We start from the raw sequence: 22,020 nt of genomic DNA on the forward strand, positions 1-22,020 counted from the left end.
AATAAGATTGTAGTAACATTAAACACTCTGGATTCGTGATCGCTAACCTCAAAGTCTCCAAATATTGGCAAATACTGATTTTCGTTTATTTCAAGAATACATACTACTGTAAATATTTAAAATATTCAATACAATAAACGAAGCAAATGGTAGAAACGCCAGAACTAAAGGATCATTAGTTCCAAGAATGTACAGCAACCAACTCGATTGTTTCCACGGAAATAAATGCAAGAGTTTCGAAAGGTCTCCAGAGGAGTGAAATCACTAGATTTTCGGCGGTAACTGAATATTCAAACGAACGTCGGGAAAGTACGTAACGACGATCCTGGTGAAAGAGAAAGGCTCTGGGAAAGGATGTATAGCAGAACGAGCATCCCGTCGTCTTGTCGCGGTGCATCAGCATAGTGACCTTTCGTCGTTACGAAACACTTAATACTCGAGGTTAGTCCCTAGACCAGTATCGATATCGTTCTCGACTCTATCGGAGGAACGGAGGCTCCTCTTGCCGGCAATTTACCCGTAATTACTTAAATTCGCTGCCTGTGCAGTGCAACGCTTCGCTTGGCGCGAATAGCATTTGGCGAGGATGCCTTGGAATTCGGATTTTAATCGTGCTCGTTAACGATGACTCAATGCTAACGCGGGACGTTTCCAACCGTGACTAGCAAGCTCCTTTTTCGGCCAGAAAATACTATTCTTTTCTCCATACTACAACGATCGTAAAAATTTCGCAAACGTCAAAGTCCACATTCTTATGTTTATCATTGATGCATTTAGGTTGATGCAGTTCAAGACTGTATCTACGTTAGGCGTAGCGTCATCTAGAATCTGTTATTTGGGTTAGATCTATGGTATATAACTCAAACCAGGTCTGGGATTCAACATTTTTATCACATTCAACAGACTCCGTTGTTCCATTTAAAGACTCTTCGGGGATTTCCCATCGATGTAATTTAAACATCCTTGCGAAATACAGTGGGTGGTGAATATCATCGCCGCGTGTCTAAATCTGTCCGTGCCTCCTCATCGAATTTTTAAATTTCAAGCCTCCTCTGTGATATCCTATTTTAATCCCACCCCTTCTGACAGGCGTTTCTCGCGACCCGTCCTCTTTCGAAAACACTTTTAGAGTCTCTTAACTTCAAGTATTTCATTCATAAAAAATTAAACTTTAGTCGCACGATGCGTAGATTTATTTATAGCAACGACGTTTCGTTGTTAACATTCAATCGTCGGTCGGTGAGCCATTAACGAAATGTCAACGGGTTCAACAATTAATTGCGCCGTCCAGGGTTCCCCGGTGGCTTCTAACTTGCACGGTAAACGACGACGACGCGAAACATATCGTTGGATGAGACTAGTTAATAAAATATTCGACTCCAAGACGAATGGTAAAAATGGTACTTTCTCCGTTTGTCGATTCCATATTTCCCCATCGAACCGTACAATCTTCCGAGATAAGAGCGTTTTATTTTGCCCCCTCCATCGCTCGGTATAATTAACAGCCAACTTGATCACGAGTAATGAGTGGCATCTTCGTTGGTGGTACCTTAACGAGAGGAATTTTCTGTTCGTTCCGAACGGTTACGGTCGGTTACCCGGTCTCGTCGTTGAACGTTCGAAACAATCGAGACGAATTTGTCATGGTCGACTTGCAGCTGCGTATCGATTTCCCTGACGGTTCAAAGCGTTACCTTCTGCTAAGATTGGTACGCGTGGCAGCTCGTAACGACGCTCGTTACGCTTATTGACAATGCAAACGCCAGATCCTATCGGCTGGAGAATTAATTCCGCGTTCGATTTTCTATCGATCGAGCAGGAAGTTTCTGCTAGCGTCCGCCATGTTGATTGTTACGTTTCAATCGAGGTTAGGTTATATATTTCATCTCGATAGCATTAACCCTTCGACATAAATTAATTGACAGAAAAATACTGCTCGATCTGGGTCAGTCGAACAGTTACAATAATTGAATAAGACTTTATCTCCGTGTCATTTCTAGGTCTGAAATATAAAATGGGAATTGGTACACCAAGTTCTACTAAACTAAGACAGTGGACCTGACTTGAACTCTTGAACTGTCACAATTCGGACAAGTGCCTAAACCTTCGAACAAACGTTCTGCTTTCGGAGTTCATTTCACGGAACTTGAACTCTCTCGTCTCATTGTTCGGACCTTGAACTTCGAAACCTTCGAATCTGCGACTCTCGAGCCAGTTACATACGCGTGGGAAGACGAGACCAAAAAAAAGAAAAATCAAAGTCGCCGCGCCATTTAAGTAGCCACAAAAAAAAAAACAATATGGCCGACCTACATCCTCCGTTTGATGCGTCGTTATTAGCGGACAATTTAAACGCCATTAGTGGCTTTATACGCGTTTTCTGGCAGCTCCGTCCGGCCAGTGATTTTCCATGGAAGTTATTACAACGCAATTTGTTTGACGTCCATTTCGAAGTTCGTTCCATTTGATGGTCGAATCGGACTTAAGGTGTTTACAGACCGTTTTATCAAAAGACACGAGTAACGTTGCTTGAATCGATTAGTCACGTGAGAAAGGGTACTATACACGGCTGAAACGGAACCGAGAACGTTTCCAGGCCTGGCGAAACAAAATCGTGCGGCAAATGGCGTCATCAAACAGTAACTGCTTTCGGCGAGCAATTCTCCCCGCGCGCGAACCGATACCGATCAACTTTCCACGAGATTATTCCACCACCGCTGTTCCGAAAAGCTGTTCTCGGACGTAGAACGACCTTGGCTCGCTTAGTGCTCGCGTCACCTTCAGCTAGGAGCACGTTTTCTTGCTCGTTCCCGCTTAAGTACCTTCTGTCTTTCATAATAAGCGGGTTATTCGCCTCGAGACTTCGCAACAGTCTGACTAATATTGACCGTTTACCGAAGTCTTTATTAAAGACCACTTTGCTTGGTTTAGACTAATGATCGTTATTGTTAACGACTCATTCCCGACTTTTACGATCGCCGTTTGCTTCTGTAATTGCCATTTAAAAGCGATCCGATATACTTTGCAACGTGCATGGGCTACTCTTTGCAACATCTTTGCGAAAGACTACTTGCCTCTCTAATTGTGACTAATCGTGACTTCCCCCATTGAAAACTAGTGGTCTAGTTTTGGATTGTTGATATATCCAGTCAAGGATCTCCAAACGGGCAACTCTTTCACTTGGTTCGTGAACATCTCTGTGTAACCTCTTTTTGAAAGACTACTTGCCTCTCTAATTGATCATGACTTCCTCCGTGCATTGGAAACTTGTGGTTTAGTCATGAGTTGCATCTCATCAACTTTACAGAAGCTTCTCTAATGATAATCCTTGATATTGTCAATTTTTAGTTAGTAGTTTGCTTTCTCAGACCTGGATAATGTCTCGTTAATAATGATTAGGACTGGACATTTGATATTATTAAGTTTCACCGTCGATTAGATCTCTGGTACCGCTAGGTTACCACTCGGACATCTGTTATTGCGCTGCTAGATTTAGGTTAAACCGGTCCTATTTTTAAATCAGACTTCTGTTAAATTCGTGGCGAAACAAGCACTTCCCAAGTAACAAGTATGTTCTTCGCGAAATCTCGCTAATAGGCGGACGAAGGATTCGTTGTACTTCCGGTTTGCAGACCGCATAAATCTCTGAGCCGCGGGACCCGTGGCTCTCCCGCTGGTACGTTTAGCGGGCTAACATGCGCCGTAACAGGAAAAATAGACGTTACCGTTGAATTTGCATATTATCTCGGCCCGACCGTCCGTATAAATAATAAGTAAGTCACGATCGAGTCACGAACCCAGCGCAAAACGGAATTACGAAGTTGTCCGAGGTAGCCAGGCCGTGATTCACTGCGCTCGGTAGCCGGATCGACCAGCAGAGTTATTGCTATGGCGAATTGATAGCGGCCACAGAGTATCTAAGGCCTCTGATTACAGTAGACCTAGCCTTATCTCGCCACAAGACGAAACAAAAAACGCAAGAACCAGGTGAGAGTGCCTCGTTAAGGATATTTCGAAATATAGTTAATGGAATCAAGGTTAAAGATACACGGGCAAGTTCAATTCCTTATTTTATCACTGCACACTGTTTGACTTTCTGATATACTGCGCTTTCTATAAGCTCCCGGATCGTTCTTGTCATTGTAGGGGTGCGCGAAAACGTTCCGAGTTACGAATCCAAGCACAGACTTCGCATAGATCGTTATTAAAACGAATAATGCACCGTTAGAAACCATGTTTGCTTCTTATCGGCGATTCAACGTCGAAGGAGCACTAGTTGCAGGATTTTATTAAAAAATCCGGAACATAACCGTGCCTCCATTGCAGTTAATCAGCTCCATATACTCCCGACTGGTCGGTTCGACGCGATACGCATCGGTCCGGCGCGGTTTGTTTCGCGGAAATGAAAGAAACCAAGGTCTGGAAATCACGAAGCTTATGAAGAAATTTTTAAATGATTAAACGAGAGATCGGGTATGAGATATTTGATATTCTTTGAAATTGGTATAGCCGTTCCGCTCGGATCGTGTGCACGATCCGATTCTATTTCCCGAGGAGGAAGTTATAAGCTTGGATATGCACGAGTACGGGGAACAGTTTCTGTTGATACGAGGCGCAAAACGTTTCAAGGATCTCTTCTCGTTCCACCGGCCACGTATGCTCGCTTAACGAACTTAAATGGCTCGGTACCGGCTCTTACATAGGATGATACAATTATCTTGTTACGTCTGTTGTTATCTTGGGCGACACAAAGGTGTCTGGTAATCTGGTTGCTCTGATTAAACGTAATCGAGGTCGGAAATCAACGTTCGACTACTGCGCAATTCATCGTTTTTGCACTTACGTAGAGTTGAGGAAAAACAGGAATTTTTCATTGCAAGAACATTGAACAATATTGGAGCAATAGTCACTGCGCAAACATTATAGTTCCTATCTAGGTTACGTAATTTTATTTAGTTTATTACTATTCTGTCTCTGGTTGTCACTGAGTTATCCCTACCATTAGCAATCGTATCTCATTCGGTGCTTCTCTTTGAAGGGGTAACGGTTATGAAATATCATCTACCTGCCTCTCAGATTGTTGCAGTCTGTCTAATACTTTCTATCGCTGTTTCATGCATGTCTGCTTCGACCAAAAGTCTCTTGACAAATATATTATTAAACTTAGGAGCTAATTTCAAGTTACAATTTCAAAATATGTCTTTCACCACCCTCGGTAAAAGTAGTGTTAGAGATGAACGGATGGTGACAACCTGAGGGACAATGTTATATTATTCTCCAAATTAAAAAATGCAAACATTTAATATTCATGGAGGACCAGAAAGATGGCGGACCACGGAAGTTAACGGGTCAACGTCCATCAATAAACACGGTTCCGTTACAGGATCATCCGATAGTCGAGATAGCCTTCAAACATCGACTGCTACCTGGGCCACGAAGATGTATGGTCGCCTAACGATCTGAAACAGCTTCTTCGGGTGACTCATATGTATTCCTTAGGGTCGTTGCGCAAGTCTTCTCTCCTCCTCTTTCGTTCTCCCTCCCCTAACGATCCAGGATCCGTGAACCGTGATGGGAGATGCGTTACAACTCCGCCAACGCGTATGCACGCGGTCGATTAGAAATTGGTTCACTTTCGTTTCTAGCAGGGGCTCTCGACTCGTCCCATTCGATTCAGAGCGTGCAACGTTCAGACTTTCCCAACTACGAGCGACGGAGATGCCCGTTTTCGGTATGTGCCCGCGTCGTCATCCTCCAACCGGTTCGGTTGCATCTTGCTACGTTTCGAACTTCTGTTATGCTAATCCTCGATGTTGTCATTCTTCGATCGAGCGGTCCAGGGTTCGAGAGAACCTTACGCGCGGTATTCGCGTATTTCTGGACGACGTATCACCGGTTCGAGATAAACATTTCTGCAGAACCGCATCCGGGGTCACGTCCAACTTGACCCGGGTTAGTCTGGTATTTATAGGCAGGATCTGGGTCACGTTCGCGTTATTCGTAGGTTTAGACCTTCGTATATCTTCTGTATTTCACTGTGGTTGGATTGTTAGCCTTGGAACTTCACGAGTCTCGCCACAATTAACCGTTTGGCGAAGCCATTACTAGGGGCCAGTTGGTTTTACAATTAACAATAACTGTCTGCATGATTCTATGATATCACTATGAAGTTAACGCTAACTTACTCGTCGGTCGAACCGACGAAACCTAGGGCTTAACAGCGAAACTCTGGATTTCCAATAGTTAGCCTCTGTTGCCGTAATTTCTGAAGACCAGTGTATGTTTAGTGCAAATATTTTTGGATTTTGTGCATTGCCACGAGGACGTAGACTATTGGAACCATAACTGGTGTCAGGTCAATTTGGCCTAGGTTAGACCTTTGCCCTTCGTAGGTTACAGTTGGTGGTATTTCTAGACTACACTTGATTTAGATCTCTGTGCCATTTCTAGGGTAAACCTTCCATGCAAGTATCTTTAGCCTTTCTCTGTGATTGTGTTATTAGCCTAAAAATTTCGCAACCAGATTTAACCGTTTGCTGAAATCTTTATTAAAGACCAGATGATTGCATTACTGCTAATGACTGTTTCCATGCCTCCGTGATTGCATTGCTAAACTGTCTCTTGCCTTGCATTTTAGAGACTCGGTTCAGATTTTCGTTTCTAATATTCTGTTATTGTAATACTTAAAGGTTAAAAGGTTGGGAGAGTTTCCACGTAATATGTAATTAAATTTCCGTTCCCTATCGATCCTTTATTTTAATTCGTGCTTGGACGAGAAACTCGCTTCTGTACCGAACAGTCGTTTCTATCTCAGGATGCGTTGTTTCCAGGCGTGGATAATCACCGCTCAGCCGCGATTACGTAGAGAATAATCGCGGAAGTTCAATTAATTCAAATCACGCGATTCTGAAATACTAAATAATGCGACGTAAAAGAAAAAACTGGAGCGGACAACGTAATAAGCGAAAGTCTTGCATCGAGGTGAAAATCGCGATCGAGAAGTTTGAATTAATACGTCGTATCTTCGGTTAATCGACGGAGAAAAGGTCTAGTAATTAGCGCGGCAACGGACAGCCCCGAAGCAATTTATCGTTGTTCGACGTTGTTATCTTTCATCTTCGTACTACTCAGGGAGAAAATGTTTCACGCTGTTACTTTTGACTGATATTTTTCGTGAAATTCTTCAAAAATTACAACGCGCATTCGGAGCTCTTGAAAGCGTTGGTAACGAGCTTTATCTCGGATCTTTTTGCTATTTGAAAGGATTTGGAAATGCTCGTCGGTTGCAAAAATCGCGAGGAAATTGTTATCCTAGGCTGTGATCGGAAACTCGTCGAAAAAACAAGATATTCCCTCGGCGATTTTCTTTCTTGACGCGATTTACGATCTTATAATTTGTTAACACGAATATAAATTGAATTCAGTGATAGTACAATACTAATTGGAAAAGGTGCAACGCAAGATAGTTGATGGGACACGCTCGAGTGCTCTGTTAAGCAATACACTTGCTATGTATACGCGGGAGAATAAAAATATGTCCTGGTTGGGCGTGCCTTTCGACGCCACGCCCTAATGTGCAATATTGGGCGGAGTCGAGGGACGTTTTCTCACACCGGGAGCACCACCCATTGGGAACGAATGCTCGTGCTTCGATCTATACATTTTCTACAAAATCAATCGTGTTATTAACGATTACAATTGAACATCAATGGAGTCGAGATTAATGCATTAGCTAACGTGAGAAGCGTGTCTGTTTGTACGAAATATTACGTGAACGGATTACGAAGCTAATTATTCTCGTTAAGGCCTGTTTTAACGCGCACGATAGAAGAGTCGGATTCTTTTTTTAACCGTTGATAATTCATAAAGTAAACGCGATAAAAGTCGTTCGCCCACGTTGATTACCCCCTGTATCTCATTAAGGATCCCCACTAATTGAGAAACGCGTACCTTCATTCAAACTGGAGTGAAAATGGCGCGAAATTAGATAGAGCTCCCGACGATATTACGCTTTTGCTCATCAACGTGCGCGATGGAAAGGTAAAAGGCTCGATCGAGGTCTACCGGATCGGTGCACTCGGATCTCAATTGAGGTCTGCCGGAATCAAGTAGGTTAATGAAAACCGTGTGCACAGTTTGCCTTCTGAACCGTAAATTTTTGCAAACTTTCCACCGATGGGGGGGCTTTCTTCGAACGATCCATGACAAACGACGTGAAAACGTAGGAACTAGTCTGTGAAGAGAACGACGACAACCCTAACCAAAGGGAAGCATATGATAGGGACGACATAATCTCTTGGTACTAGAAATCAAAAATCAGTATCCGAGCATGTAGATCGCCAACTAATAGGCAACGGTAGATTATGTCGATCAATTACTGGAAAGGAAATGCTCAGATAAAATAATTAGTGATGTGATTCAAGCAGTGTTAGATAAGGACAGTAATTTAAAATACCCAAGTACGCAGATCTAATCGATAAGCAATATCAGTCGACGTTGGTCATCGTCAAGGAACAAGGAAGTAATATTGAATTTATCCAATCTCGACTGATAACGAGTTCAATTGAATCTACCGATTACAAGAAAAGGAAGAGGTTTGACTATCCTTGTCACGCTAACGGAGACGAGACAACGTAATGGATCGAAGAGGATCGAGATGAGCGTGCATATACATATGCCTCGTTGCAAACATGACTGGTCCGGAACCCTATGCTCCTCGTCCGCTATTTCGCTCCTGGGAACTGGGACGGAATAGCGATTCCAAGATGCATATCTGACAGGGCCATTATAAAAAATGTTAAACGATTTCGTCGTAGGAAGGAAGACTGTCACGAAAATGACGATAATCGTGGCCAGACGGTGAAGATTTATAATGGTCCTTCGTAGGAAAGCCGCGAAACGTGAGAAAACGGTTCTGCCACGGCGTTTCGTGACAAAACGGTCCTCCCGTTGTCCCTGTGACCGATCGAACGATACAAGCATCGCGACCAGCGTAAAAAGACGCTTGGCAGACCTCCGTGGCGTTTGATAACAGCACTTTGGTCCGATCGATGCAACCTCGTCCCCTTTTCGAGTCATTATTTATCGAGAAGGATCGCGGAGGGATTCCTGCGCGTTTGTATCTCGTTAGGAACGACACCGAAGAAGAATCGGAAAGTCGAGTGCAAAAACTCGGGTCGAGGGAAAAACGACAAAATGATTTATAATGTCATGCCCGGGGAAACGTGCACAGACGATCATTCCGAAAGAAGTTTATTTCTTCGACGCGGAATCCCGTTACGTCGTCCAGGAAGCACCATTTATCAATCGTACGGCAAGAGAAATCGTTTGCCAGGCCAAATAATATATTCGTCGCGGGTATGCATTATCATCTTCCCCGTGGCCGCGCGGAAGATCGTTGATCGGGCATAATGGATCCGTACGGGACGAAAGAGGAACCAAAGTTGCGGGGCGTGCGTCGTCCAGCGCGAAACACTTTGCAATTTCCGGTTCTGTCGATCGTTGCGACGCTCCCCCATGTCGTTGCGAGACCGATGGCGAAACGACGACACCGTGAATTGCACGTAAACGCCGCCGATGCGCGCACCGGTGGATTGGATATCGAGGAAACTCGTCGAAACAATTACAGATCGTAATGGCGGTCGTGACAGCCACGTCCCGATTTCGCCTTTTGCCGTACTCCATCCTCCGTCACCCACGCGGATCTCGCTTTCGTTTGGCCGGGCGTTGCAACAGCGGACCTTGCTTCGAGATTTACGCGACAACGTCGTCGATACAGAGCCGTTGTAACGATGGTGAATACGTGTGACGCGATCCAATTCTCTGTCCAGATCTGAGGTTGATGTATGCGAGGCCTTATCTGGGCCCAAACAAGACTAATTTTTTACCTAAAACAGATTTTAGGTCCAATTGCAGCATGTTAGATAAGGTAGATGAGATGTTGTCTAGGCATAGAAGAGATTAAACCCAACTTGAAGCAAGTCTGTGACTCAATAAACAGTTAGAGGTATTATGTTTAAGTCCAAAAGAGATTAGTTCAAATGTAAACCAGGATTAGACACTTAATTGTAGTATAGCAATTGAAGTAGAGACATCATCCAAGGCTAGAAGAGATTAATCCCAACTTAGACTAGGTGTGAGACCTGATCGTAATATGTAATGTAGATCTATGAGGCATCAAGTAGACCCAAAAGACTAATCCAAACCTAGATCAGCTTCAAGATGTAATTATAGCATGACTTATATGAGGTATCGTCTAGGTTCATAAGATATTAATCTTAATATTATATAAACTACATGAAACCTCATCTATCCTCAGAAGGGACTAATTCAAAGTTAAGCTAGGCTAAAACACTGTTCTGGATGAACTCTAACACAGTATAATGTAGGTTTACCATAAACTGAATGTAGAGTTAATTTAAGATCATCTTACAGATTGAATCCAGTTTAGCCTAAACTGAAATGACATTGGACGTCGTCTCAGCAGAAATGGTACGCACTCTGACCCAGGCCTGATCAGTTTAATCTAGGCCTACCACAAATTACTCGATTCCAACTTGGATTTGATTCAGACAAAGCTTAGCGGAGTCATCCTAAATTAGATCTCAACCCAATTACCGTGTCCTATGCCAGGGGCAATAGATACTTCCACACACATGGTGTAGGAAATTGGTGCTAGATCTAGGTTAATCTCAAATACAGACTAGTTTACTATAATTCTAATTGAAATTGAGTTGCTTCTAGTGCAACAACTAAGGTGGGCTCACATGGGGTATCACGTAGGCTAAAAGTGATTAATCCACCTAAATTTGTGACCTAGTTGTAGTACAACAGTTAAAATAGACCTAAATGAGAAATCAACTAGGCTCAGAAGAGACTAATCCGAACTTAAACCAGGGTCAAAGACTTAAGGCCAAGATTGAGACCCAATGTGTCATCTAAAATGGATGTATATAAAGTATCATCTAAGCCTAGAAGAGATTAATCCAAATCATGATGTAACTATGCAATATGAAAACTAACGTTGATCTACAAGCCTAGCTTATAAAGGTTAAACCCTAGACCAGGTTTAAGATTGAATCGTAGTAGGATAGCATTATAAGTAGACTTAAACGGGGCATAGTTAATCCAGAGTTTAAGTTTAAGTGAATCTATCCTAGATGAAATTTAACGCAACATTGATTTGCTCGAGATCCGACGCAGATGCTACGTAGCCTTATTGTCTAGCGCTGCGCGGTACCGTTTTATAACACGATGTTTCGGATTGTAGCGTTAAACATAAAAGTATTACACACGTTATGTGCACTCCGGTGCTACCCGACAGCTGTCGAGCGCCATTCGTGTCCTTAATTCTGTTTTCTCTTGCCATCGACGTCGACCCAAATTTTCTGAGACACCTTTACTCGTGGTCAGCCACCACTCGATTGTAATCGGTCTTCTCGAGGTTGCGCGAGCGCATTCTCAGGCCGTTACAGTGGTCATTGGCTGACTCCATCGTGATAAACGCGTCACGTGTTCTCTTAGCCTCGTCTTATTGGTCCATTTTACTTCTTTTCGTTTAGGTTTAAGGATTTATGATACTAGGCTCGCCTGCGTGCCAAACGTTCAACGTGATGGAATCTGTTCAATAGTGAATACAACATGAGGAGGAGGGGGGGGGGATACAGAAGCTTGTGACTCTATTCAAATTTTAATTACTATTTAACATTTGTCAAAAGCAATTAAAGTTCGGATGGTTTCTATATTAGTTGACAGATGTTGAACAATTAAAATTGAATATTTTTATTTTTACTTATAATTTTTATGGATGGGATTCTCGAGCGTTTTGTTTGCCCCGCCTCCTTTACATTTGTTAGCACTTCCAGATCCGTTATTGGAACAAAATAATGGAACAATCAGACTGTGCAATTTATTAGAGACTGTGTATCCATTCAGACGCTCCTAAGAATCTCTTTTGTGGTTCGTGGATCATTACATGCTCGGCGGTTTTAGCGCGAATCGGCCATTCTCAGAACACTTTCGAACCCAGACGTCTGTCAGTCGCGCTACATCACGCGCTGCACTACGAAACTTATCTCTCCTCGTTTTTATGAAACTTTCGAAACAGGAAGCACGCGTTCGAATTCTACGAGCGTAAGAAAAAAATTCGTTGTCGACTCGTGCCGGGTTTTTATGAAACGTGTATAACAACGAGGTAAATCGCAAATTTACATTCGCGCAATTTGCGCTTGTCGAAGGAAGGTCAGTCGTGGAATATACCCGGTTGAAAACGAGTCATTGGTACGGAGGAAAGAAATGAAATGGTTCAAAAATACCACACGCCGAATCGCGTTTTCGTTCTCTTTGTTTCGGAATCAGCTCGCTGTGCAGAACGTTACAGTTTTACATAAGCACGTGCTATCAAGACTAGACATTATTCCAGTGAATTATAAATCGCACGCCGCTCGTAATCTAGCGATCTGCCTCGAAACAGGATGTTGAATTAAATGTCGCTACGCGGCGCGAAACATCTGGCTGAAACCTTGCATCGACGAAGAGCCAGACAGAGACGAAGCGAAACACGAAAGGAGGTTTCATAGTTATCAATTTTACTCGTAATAACCCGTAACGACGTGGAAGATATTTCTTTTTTTGCATAAAATAGCTTCCAACAATGGAGGTAATGTTTCTGTAAAAAGCAGACTAATTTCAAATTTCATTGCTGCAAATTGCAAGAAAAATGCAGAGAATGACTGTGAGGAATTAGTATGTCGCTCCGATGAAAATGTTTCCGCATTCGTTTGCTTTGGTTTCGAGATACCACGCGAGCCGCGAGACGAACATCAATTTGTAAGGATAGGTGAACAAATTAAATAAAAAAAGAAAGTACAAAGAGAATCGTTAAGCTCTTACGTAGGGTATTTACTTCGATCCATTAACGTGTTATTATGTAAGAAATAATAATCGTTCCTCATCCGCCGTGCCCAGTGCGCGATAAATAATTTACAGCGAAACGAATATCGGCGAGATAAAATTTATTTTATAGATTCCTTCTTCCAAATACCCCGTTACTATATCCATCTAACTGTTCCTATCTCTCTGGCTTCGTTTTGTTCGTCGTTTCGCCGCGTATCCTTTTACTCCTATCTCGAGAAACCACGTTATTAATTATTTCCATTTAATTATTATATCTGGAACGGTATCGCGTTATCGGGATTAATTAATCAGACGTCAAAGAGAATCCACGATCGTCCGCGTCTCGTTTCAGACGTCGCGTCGTTAAGATTTCATTAGTGTTGTTGAACCACTACAGCTCAATTCCTGGACGATTTCTTCCACAGTAATTAGTTACGACGCCGCGAGAGGAAAGTAATTTTTGGACTTTCATAACTCGTTCTGTATTTATTCCGAGTTTCTATTTCTAATTTCATTGAAATTAGTATCGTTTCTAAACGTGCGTTTAAATTGATAGAAAATAGAAAAATTTTCTGTTGCTCTGAAATTGTAATTGGTTGAATTGCCGCGAGGAAAATATGCTTTAGACTTTCACGGAATATTCTATATTTATGATGAATTCGATTCCGTTTTTCTTCAATTATTTTAGTTTTACGTCTTGAAAATTTTCCGTAGAATAGCGTAGGTTAATTTTTCATATATTATTTTGTATTTGTGCAGATGCATGCGTTAATAAATAAATAATCTCGTAAGTACACGCTCGGATATGGAGATATGAATATTTATAGTTGATTAGTAACAACACGATTTAATTATCTTATTCTTTGGACTTGCAAATGGTTGAAACGTCGAGTTGAGTCTGCGTTAGAAATACCTGCAGTGTTTAAAAAAATATCAGAAAAAAAGAATTTCTTCACAATGATGCGTAATTTCACCAGATCGTTTTATTTCATGAAAAATTTTCACACTAGATAATCGCGTCAAGGAGAAACGAAGGTCACCTTGGTTCCGTTTCGCGATATAATTTCTTTCATAGTATCTCATAGTCATCGTCTGTACGACGAGTTCAACGACTTACAATTCAAGGTCATTCAAGGTTTCTCTCAGGTATTTCCTCTTACGCACTTCTTCTCTGTCCAATCCACTCAAGGTCACATTACGACTCATTAAATTCACATTTCTTTCCTCTGAAAGAGTACCAACGAACACGCCATTCTCTTAAAAATAATTACGTTGACATTGAATTGACCTTCGAAAGGAGGGATTAAAAATAGCCTGCTTGTCCCAGAGTATCGTAACTTAAAAACAAAAACAAATTTCCCTCCTTGTTGCGAAACCTTCGATTACATAGTATGTATATTGGTCCACTAAAAGTTTCATGGATATCGAGATCGACCTTTATATAGAAAACAACAAAAACGGGTCGCAAGCTTTCATATTTTCTCAATATAAAATAATCAAACTGTTTATAGAAAAACAATTTCGTTCTTTTCGAATCGAATATTATATGTATTATTTATATCAATGGTTTTTAGCGTGACTACGTGTACAAAATAATTAAGTTGACCTTGCAGTGGCCTCCAAAGGCATTTTCTCGTCGCCATTATTTCGAGGTTAATGGCAACGTATTCAATAAAAAAGAAGGAATCGTTTGTTTATATATTATCGTTAGGATTTTCAGGATCTGCGAGCCTAAATTTTGTAGTGCATGCGTGGTAGGCGACCGGGTATATTCCCATGAGTCTTCCCATCTGTTCCCAATGTCCATGGGGTCCCGCGGGCATTTCCCTCTCCGTGTTAGGGCCACGTAAGTCGACCAATCGTTCCCTCCCTCGTCCCCCACCGTAGACGCAGCTCGACCCTCGAGCGGCCCCGTATTCAAAGACTTCGTCCGGCGTCTGTCGGCAGTTAGTCGCGGCCCGTCCACCGTGTAACGCGCGTCCACGCTCCGCTTACGAAGTGTCCCGGACCAATGTCTCGGATCATCCCTCCCCGTCACCCAAATCCTCGTCGATAACCATAGTCGTCGCTCGGCGACATTGGACTCCGTTCGATCCTACAGTGAGTGCACGGATCGCGGAACTGGTGCAACAGGTCCTGCGAGTCTGGAAATTAATTCTTTGTTCTGGAAGTTCTTTTCGACGCGATTCCATCGCACGAAGCCTCCATTCGTCGCGATCTCGACCGATCTCGTGATTAGACCGGTCCAGACGCTATTCGACTACCGATCTACGCCGAGTGACCGGCTTATTGAGGTGCCGGTTCTCGAACTTCCAGTGGACATCAGTGGGCCATTTTTTGTGGAGGTCTGGTTCATGGTGCGGGTAGTCTACGTCCGCGATTTCGAAGGTTGCCGAGCTACCTGGGACGGTCGATCGGGAGAAGAAAGTTCAGCCGCATCCGGCTCGAGGCAGCGCTGCCTTCGCCTGCCCCGATCGTCGTCGCTCATCCCCGCTCGGTGGAATTTCGTAACTCGTCGTTGAATTTCTCGGCCTCGCATATTTGCGGCGACTGCGAGTCGTTAGCGGAGGACGAAGAGGAAACCGATCGGAATGACGCGGTCCTTCCGCGGAACGCCGGCACGCTGACCGTCCCGACGCGTTTCTTCGCGACGCGTTGGTCTGCAAAAACCCGCGGAATGAAAGGCGTCGCGCGAGCTGGTTTTCGGGAGGGATCGCATGGAGCTATTCCGAACTTCTGACGATTCGGCGCGGACCAGTCTCTCGTGAGTAAATATTTCACGAGGCATATTAGTTTGTTCGGCAGGGTAAACAGACGTAAAGTATAATGGAAATTCTGTTTTCGCGATACCAGGGGACAGTTGGATAAGTCTAATTGAAAGTAGGGCTTCGAAGATCGTTGAAAGTATTAAGACTATTGTCAGCGTTTGAAGTATTAGCTCTGGTGTAAGTGTTAGGGCAATTACGAGCGTTGGAAGCGTGTTACGACTATCGTGAGCATTTGAGGTATTAGTTCTAATGTAATTGTCGGATGTATTAGGACTATTACGAGCTTGTCCCAGTTACCAAACAAATTTCAAATCGTGCAAAAGAATGATTGGAAGAATACTTTTATGTATCCCCCCTCTACACTACCCAGCAAGGCTTCTGGATCCGCTTCTGTTCTGGGAGGCATAAGTTATTGTACTAGGTGTGGTTGTTGCGGACATCAAGACCAGATTCCTTCTGCAATCTATTAATATTAATCCTTCTTGACAATAGGGCGGATAATTCTCTCGACACTTTTCCATTCAAACTATTGTGTACAAATTTTACCTTTCCGAACACATGAAGTTGTTCCATTATTCGAAGCTAATAGCCAATGATGCAATCAACCCGGTTGAAATGATAAATAATGACTCACAAGGAAAGTTAAGAAATTGTTCTACCAAAAACCAGTTGAATTAAACATGAATTTCTTATTTATTGTAGTCAGAAGTAACGATGAAAAATTTCTAGTCAGAAAATATAGTTTGATATTTCTGAACACGATAAGCAAGTGTATTTTTAATTCAATAGTTTCTAGCAATGAATATGTAATTGCGTTTGGTAATTAATGATCTGTTTGCGTTGCCTAGAGAAGAGAACAGTGATTCTGTAACACTAATTAACTATCACGTAAGGCAAAATATCGTTATTAAAAAGTGAGGAACAGCGTTTCTTAGAAAACCAGCAATTACGCGATGTTTTGCAAATCTTTTATTGCCAGTTCGTGCTTTTTTCCACTCCGTTCTGATTAACTGTCCCTTTATTTACAACCGAATGCAGCGCGTTGCGTGCCAAGAGCAGATAAAAGAATGCACGATTAAAGAACTCTTGAATACCGTGAAATGTTTCGGATGAAGATTGCAGTTATTATAAAATGCTTTTGCTCATAAAACGTAATGTAAAACAAAGTTGACCTTTGTATGACCTCCACGCGTTCACGAGTACCCTTCCGTATGCAAAGAAAAGAGAGAAAATAGAAAAAGTTTGAAACAAAAAATTAAACGCGTGTTCGTCTTGGCTATTAATTTCATACTATCGCGGATGAAATTCACAATTTATTCAATAACGGTATTTCGCCAATAAATTTCGTTACCTGTCGACATTTCGTGATTCGTTCCACGACAAATTCGTTTCTTTACGTTCCGATAGATTCGTAGGCAAATGCCATAGGTGCTTTGATCCGAGAATCGAAAGCGTAATGTTGGAATTTCGACGGCACGAACGACCTTTCTATAAATTTTGTTTCGTCTCTAAAACACGGGACTGGCGTTTCTGCATGAAATTTACGTAATTACCATACGATCAGGGCATTTCGATGCCGATAGCTTCACGGTTAAAAGCAATTGTCCCCAGAAAACTACCGTTAAAGTGATCGTGACCTCGATCCAGTCTCCGTAGATTCTGTATAGATCCGCGTTCATCGTCTATATATGACTAAACAACTGGATCGGCAACTTTTTTACGAAATCGTAGATCAGACATAGCCTAAACTTGATGCGAGAAACGAACTTCGATTCTCACAATCGAACTTTCGAAATACAACCGTGACTATATCGTTCTTCGGCCCCCAGAAAATTATATAAGCGGTTGTTTAAGAAATACTAACAATATTGTAATTTCATACATTCCATATAACCTAAAATTTACTCTAAAAGAGATTTAAATTCATTTCAATTTAGCTGAAATGCTTTGTTTGGGGAGGGGGCGTTGAAGTATATTTTTTAACTTTCTTTTGCATGATTGAAATATGCTTATAAGTTCTTTATTACTATGTATGTGCGATGGTAGCCTAAACAAATATATTTCTTTAAGACTTTGTGACTTTAGGAAGGGGCATAATTGCCTCTCTCTTGGATGGCTCTATTCGATAGCTATATTGGATTCCTCTGTTGAATTCCTCTATTAGATTCCTCTATTGGATTCCTCTATTAGATTCCTCCATTTGATAGCTCTATTGGATCATTCTATTGGATAGCTCTATTGGATACCTCTATTATAGAGCTCTATTGAGTACCTTTATTATAGAGCTCTATTGGATAACTCGATTGGATACTTCTATTATAAAACTCTATTGAGTACCTCTATTATAGACCTCTATTGAATACCTCTATTATAGAGCTCTATTGAGTACCTTTATTATAGAGCTCTATTGGATAACTCTATTGGATATCTTTATTATAGAGCTCTATTGGATAACTCGATTGGATACCTCTATTATAAAACTCTGTTGAGTACCTCTATTATAGACCTCTATTGAATACCTCTATTATAAAGCTCTATTGAGTACCTTTATTATAGAGCTCTATTGAGTACCTTTATTATAGAGCTCTATTGAGTACCTTTATTATAGAGCTCTATTGGATACCTCTAATGGATACCTCTATTGGACATGTCTACTATATCAATTAGAGCGTTCTCTAAAATTTTACTATTTATAATATTTTTTTACAGACGTCACTATCACAGAGCAAAGCTTAGATACAGTTCAATCGGGAATATGACGTGAATTATCTTAAGAAATAAATCATTCTGTATCAGAAAATAATATTAAAACGCACGTAGATTACAATACGCAGCAGGCCAGAAAGAGATTAAGTTTATAACAGCGCGTTAGTTACTCCCGTATCGCCGTTGAATTAATTCGGATCTCGTTTATCTGATGACTCCCGGATTCCTGTGGCTGCTGACGCCTAATATGTAGACCGACTGTCGCGAAAAAGGAAAAAACGAAAGCTGGAAGACGTTGGATAATGGCGACGATCGGTTACTATTCTGTATAACGGCGGGTACGGCGGGAGGGGACGCGAATTCCATCTCTTGATCACGGGAGACAACTTTGAAACATTTTATCGCATCGTTAGAACATCTCTCGATTGCGTTTCCTTGCACCAAGACCAAAGGAAGCATCGAAGACCGTGAAATAAAAAAAGAAAAAAAAAGACGAGGCAGAGGATGCGCGAAGCGGGGACGTTATAAATAGAATCGACTCGGCGAGATGGATGAAGAATTTCGAAACGAGCAGAAAGGAAAACTTACGTGGAACTCGATGTGTCAAGGACTTTCTTTTTTTATTTCTGTAGGGAAATTTACATTTAAAGACGCTACGGTCGAAGAGATATAAAATAATTAGACGCGTGGAAGGGTGGATCCGAACAGACCCCAACTGTTTTCTGTTGCCAAGCCAGGAATTTCTGAGAACAATGTCGAATTGCGTGGCACGTTCGGCGAAACGAGCGTGCAGCGATTGCAATGCCTTCCTGGGGATTATTTCCCTCGTTTACAAAGTATAGTGAATTGATAATCGAACCGATTAAGTCCAGAGACGCGCGACGTTTACGTAGACTACGGCACACACGCGACTGGCGGCAACAAAGCTGCATGATACACCGTGGATATTGTAAAAAAACGACGTTTTAAAGTCCTGACGTAAGACAGATATCATCTGCGGTGGATATTATAATATAATGTACGAGCGAGGCGACGACGCAATCTGCGTGACTAACGTTTCGTAACGAAACGCGGACAGATCGTTATTAACATGGGTGCTGAGCGTTTCGTGGAGGCTTAAGCAACGCCTGGGGTCCTAGATGAGGAATTGCGAAAGGCACGTGATTCGCGAAGATACGTCAGTAGTCCAACTGGACACACATACGCCAATTGGTTGTACATGACGTTATAGCAATCTTCCTAGGAAAGCTAAACGTTGCACTAGTGGTCCAGTTAGATCCATATGACACTGTAGTAATCCTAGTAGTCCGATTGAGCAACCATGACACCGTACTAGCCCCACCAGGGAAGCTAGAATTTAATGTAATTACACGCACACACAACACTTTGGTAATCCAAGTAGACCAATGGGGGATCCGTGGCGTCATAGCAGTGATATTAAAGTAGTTACACTCTTTAGTAGTTTAGAGGAACACACACGACACGCTTACGATCCTACCAGAGAAGTAGAAATTCACTAGAAGCCTAGACACACGTGAAACCCTAGTAGTTCAACCAGAGATTCACACTTTTCATCCAATTAAGGATTCGTGTCACCCAGCTAGTCCATTAGTAGTTTAATTAAAGACACGTGCCACTCTAGTAGTCCGGTCGAGGAAATCCACGACCACCCTTTTCATCTCGGTAGGGAAGCTGGTCCTATTAGTGTTCAAACTTAAGGCACACGACACTTCAGTAGTCTGACTAGCGACTCGTGGCTAAGCATTGTCCGAGGACCTAGGTGACACAGTGTGAAAGGCATATGATTCACAAAGGTCCGTTACTGAGCCAACTAGAGACGTATAATCTTCTAGCGATTAAATTATAGCTTCATAGTAAACTGGTAGTTTTACCAGGGAAGTTAGTTCAACTAGACTGTATATAGAGACTCGCTTGTTGGTCCAACTAGGCAATCGCAATCTCAGTGATCTAACCAGGCACATTTAACCTCTTCATAATCCAAGGACCTTACGTAACCTCTGAATGGTCAAGCTTATGAACTCCTAATAGCCCAATCGAGCATCTATAATGCTAACAGCGGCTCGACTACAGACACACGGCGTCTCAGGGAATCATGACGACTCGATAGTCTTCGCGCAGAGGAAGTCTTTGAAAGGCAGCTCAGTTTTCCAGGGGTGATAATTCTGGTAGCGTGGGTTCTTCATCCACTGAACCCTTCACGGTGAATAGGGTCTACGGTAGATCAATAGTAATAGGGTGACTGGCCATTTCCCAAGAAAGTATTCGATTGCTTCCAACCGACTGGAAAGTATCGTCAAGTAGAAAACGAGAGAAAGGTCTACCGCGCGACGGAATCGAAATTTCTCGGACTATCGTTTGGCGTTTGCAGCCACGCGGAGACGCATTTGTCACGTTTGTCGTACCGGCGATCAATTTGTCGCGGACTCGGATTTCCCGCGAATGACGAATCGCGTGGCGAATTAACTGGCTTGATCGAGGGACTCTCTTCTGTTCTTGGTAACGGTCGTGCCAGCCGACTATCTGGCATCTACGACAAAGTCGGTCGACTCGCCGCAGGCGACCTATTAATCTCGCCGTTTGCGTCTCGTCGCGCTTAAACACGGTCGCTTACCTCCTTAGCCCTATAAATATTGCGAGGAATCGTTGCGTGGGCGCGTTACTTTCGCTCTCGAGTCGTTATCGTTCGCCACTTTTAATTCGGTCGGGCTACCGTGGCGATTCGCGAAACCATCAGGCCGTCCCCGTTGGTAATGCGATTTCCTCGGCGTACGTGTCACGGAGCAATAAAGCGATCAAACATGACGGCGACGTCCATTTCGAATAAAGACACGAGCGCGCGGAGACTTTTCCTCCATGGCCTACCAGAGTGTGACGAGCTCGGATATTATTACCCGCGAAACATCATAAACTGGGTTTCTCGGACAGCTGAGCACCACATGTGCCCAGGCCTAACCTAGACCATGACTCCTTTCAATCGTTGCAACTCGATTCCTAGAAATCCTAGGGCAATCTAGGGTACTATTACAAGCCTGGCGTCTTCGTTGTTTTCACTTCACTATATTAATCGCGAAACACAATATCATCCAAATCAGTTTTAGCCAGTTTTCCATCGTTACGCAACTATGGTTTTATTGCATTAATCATCTCGGTCTCGTAAATACGCGTACGGTATTTACGTATAATCGTAAGTTATCGGTGCCGTAACAGTGCTCGTTTCCAGAATTTCAACTGGCAGTGGCGAAAGAACGAATTCGGCGCATGTAGCGCGTCGAGCCAGTTTAAAGAAGAAGGCAGTGCAACTGCAATGACGAAAGACACGCGTGCCAGGTGTACGAAAATGTGGAAGGCGATACACAAGAAGGCTCAATTCGGTTCGGAACGTTGTGATTCGAGGATGATCGATAGAATTGGACGAATACGTTTTACTAACTACCGTTGAGTCGAAGCCAATTGGCTCCGAGACCTAGCTCAAATTGGAAATGTCCCAATCCACGAATGCAGAATGCCAATTTCCCATCGACACGTAACGCTGTGGGTGAAGGGAGGATTGGATCCACACTGGTTCGAATAGAGTTATTATTGCATATGAGAATAATCTGTTGATATTGGTCGAGAATATTATTGTGATTAT

General features: G+C 42.6%; 1 protein-coding gene across 3 annotated transcripts in view; it reads left to right on the forward strand.

Moving 5' to 3' along the window:
• The window catches only part of LOC122396497, a 48,842-nt gene that overhangs the window by 12,499 nt on the left and 14,323 nt on the right, over positions 1–22,020 (forward strand). Inside the window, exon 1 of one of the 3 annotated variants that reach the window (XM_043394979.1) lies at positions 14,863–15,658. The exons of the other annotated variants lie outside the window; for them this stretch is intronic. The gene's annotated coding sequence lies outside the window, so the exon portion shown is untranslated. Of the gene's footprint in view, positions 1–14,862; positions 15,659–22,020 lie in introns of those variants that run through there. 3 annotated transcript variants of the gene reach the window in all.

This window comes from Colletes gigas, unplaced genomic scaffold (genome assembly GCF_013123115.1).
Source record: "Colletes gigas isolate AHSC1104 unplaced genomic scaffold, ASM1312311v1 Colletes_gigas_Sc00007, whole genome shotgun sequence".
Classification (NCBI taxonomy): domain Eukaryota; kingdom Metazoa; phylum Arthropoda; class Insecta; order Hymenoptera; family Colletidae; genus Colletes; species Colletes gigas.